General features: G+C 32.2%; 1 non-coding gene across 1 annotated transcript; it reads left to right on the forward strand.

Annotated features, from left to right (window-relative positions):
• The first annotated feature begins 473 nt into the window (after window positions 1-473).
• Window positions 474-638, forward strand: LOC128667689 (U1 spliceosomal RNA). Its single transcript, XR_008403639.1, has one exon. It is a non-coding gene; the product is annotated as a U1 spliceosomal RNA (small nuclear RNA).
• Window positions 639-3,177: the final 2,539 nt, after the last annotated feature.

The following is a 3,177-nucleotide window of genomic DNA, read 5'->3' on the forward strand; positions in this document are numbered from 1 at the left end:
TCTTCTCAATAAGACAATTTATAGATAAATTGAAAAAAATATAGATAGCCCGAACTGGAAATCGAACCCAGACCATATCGATATCGCGCCGAGTGCTCTACCAGTTGAGCTATCCGGCACTATACTATATTCCGTTCAATTTGATCTATAACTTATTTAGCCACACCGTCAATCGTACGGTATTACACCAATTTAATATAGTGGAAACCTAAATCGTCAAACAATCTCAATAAGTTCTAGATCAAATTGAACTTCAATATAGTATAAGGCCGGATAGCTCTTTTTGAGTATTACGTTTCCGGTGATATAGGGTTCCTATTTACATCAAGAATTTTTACAGCTCATCTGACCTTAGATATATTTAATTTATAATTTATAATTTTCATCTCTCTATATGTCTATATTTTATTTTGTTATATAAATATATATATATATATATATATGTATATATATATATATATATATTTATATATATACTTACCTGGCGTCGAAGATACCGTGATCATGAAGGAGGTTCCTCCAGGGTGAGGCTCTTCCATTGCACTTCAGTGGAGCTGAGCCCTGTGAATATTCCTAATGTGGATATCTCGGACGTATTATTTTTGTTATATATAAATATCACTTCTGTATTTTTGCATGTTACGCCGTAACAGTAAACTTAAGAGCCTAAAGATACAATAATATGACAAGTATGTTGTAACGGGGTAGAATTTTGTTTATTTTGATTGAATTCAAATATCGACTCGCGCCAAAAGCTGAAGCGACCTCCTTCCACAACAACGGCCGATAATGTAACCGTCCACTTATCACTGAGGTCACTGCAGTCGAGTTTCGAGCAGTTGATATTTTCTAGACGTTGGCCAGCCTGTGGGTGAGGGGTATAAGGCTCCCAGGTTACAACTAATCGGCCTCTTGGCTAGTGGCAGTCACCGTGTACGGACGTTTTTCTGTTCACATCGCTATTTCATTTTCACTACAACATCAAGTACTACTACAAACGCTGTTATTAGCCAAGAGCTTATAAGCACTCGTTTGGGGAAGCTTACTTCGATCAGTATCTATATCAAATTATTAATTAAATTGGAGACTGTTGCGGAGTGGAATCGGAGTTGGATTTTAGAGGTTTGGGATTGTTGGAGGTCATTGGACTGGACTGGAGGACGTTGGATTTGAAGGAGGTTGAAATATTGGAAAGGCGTTGCGTAATTTGAAGTGAGTGGAGTTTGGCTATGGTTAGAAAGTCAATTGTAAAATTTATTTAATTATAAACTGTCGAGTCACTTGGTAATTTATTAATTAAAATAGTCGAGTCAGTAATATTTTTGTAAAGCTTAGTCGAGTCCGTAAATTTCACATTGTCAAGTCGAGTCAGTTTCATCAGCCATCTAAATTTATTGTTAACGTCCAGTTTATGACTTGTCAAGGCGATTTCATCTTTAAAAAATGCCAGTTTAATTAAATCTATATCAATTCACCTATTAATTAATTTCCTAAATAATTTTTCTTTATAATTATAAGTAAGGATAAGATCTCTCTCTTAATTTTAATACTGCGTGGTCCAGTACGGGGTTATCCTCGTCCTGAGATTCCACTGAGCATAGCTGGACAGGTACGTAGAACACCTTAAGAATTATACATGTGTGGGCCCTTGTTTTACCAAGACTTCAATCAATTGAAAAAATAAGTGGACCTATTACAATGTCAAATTAAAATGCGAATTCCGTACAGATTGTATCAAATGTGACAATGTACAAGTATTGAAAAATAAAATTTATAAGAGTACATTGAAAAATATCCGCCTTCATACAATAGTGTGAAAATAAGCCGAAAAAAGTAGCAAATTTTTACGCCGGTTCGTAATAGTAGGAGTAGTAGTCTAGTATGCATCATGCCAGATGCTAATGTAACTTAAATTATAGTTGTAAACTTAAGAGCCTGAAAATGCTAAAACACATCAAGTATATCATATTAAAATCTTAATGTTGTACAAATTGTATCAAATTTGACAACGTACAAGTTTCTGAAAATATTGGAAGGTATTCGCGTCCATATACTAGTATGATACTAAGCCGAAAACAGCAACACATTTCTGAGCTGGCTACTACTAGGACGAGTAGTATCCTCTAAAAAAGAAAGTACTAATGCAGCCTTACTTGACAGTACTTATGTGTACTAAAGATAAAATTTCTCTGTATTTTGACACATAGTGATGTAACTTATAAGATGGTGGTAAACTTAAGAGTCCAAACATACAAAAATATAACAATTATTTCAAATTAAAATCCAAATTCTGTTCAGACGGTATCAAATTTGAAAATGTCAAGTATCAAAAAGTATTTTCTGTAAGAGTACATTGAAAGGTATCCGTCTCCATGTACTAGTATGCTAACAAACCGAAAAAGTAACAAATTTTTACGCTGGCTCATACTAGTAGGAGTAGTAGTCTACTATGTATCATGGCACATAGTAATGTAACTTAAGTTATGGTAGTTAGTTTAAGAGCCTAAACATACAAAAATCTAACAAGTATGTCAAATCAAAATGCACATTTTGTACAGATTGTATCAAATTTGGAAATGTGCAAGTATTTAAAAATAGTTTTTGTAAGAGTACATTGAAGGGTATCCGCCTCCGTATACTTGTATGATAATAAGCCGAAAAAAAGGTCATTTGGCAGCCGAAATGGAAGTAGATTTCTCATTATTTACGTATTTCAACCTTTCAAATAAACATTAATAACAAAATAAATTTTTTTTTGATATCCTCAGAAATTTTCAAGAATATAGAGCAAAGACAAATTGGCAAAAAATTTAATGTTAAATGCAAAAAATTCAAGAATTGGAATTAGAAAATTAAAAAAATTATCGAAATGGTAAATTAAATAACGAAAATTAAAGAGAATCAGATTATCTACGAAAAAGTATTCTGCTTTTTTACTATAGGATTAATAGTTCATACGAAATTGAATATAATAATTTGAGATAAAATTTCAATTATGATAGATCTAAGTGTCATATTTAAAATCAGTCATAAAAACGGTCTATAAAACAAAATTGAATTTCCACACTTAAATTGAAATTTTTAGATTTTATGAGTGTTACTCAGCAATAATAGAAATTCAATCAGTTTCATAAATTTACTAATGAATGCCATAGTTAGGATTCTGAGATATGTATT

The sequence above is a fragment of the Microplitis demolitor genome, chromosome 4, assembly GCF_026212275.2.
Source record: "Microplitis demolitor isolate Queensland-Clemson2020A chromosome 4, iyMicDemo2.1a, whole genome shotgun sequence".
In the NCBI taxonomy this organism is placed as follows: Eukaryota; Metazoa; Arthropoda; class Insecta; order Hymenoptera; family Braconidae; genus Microplitis; species Microplitis demolitor.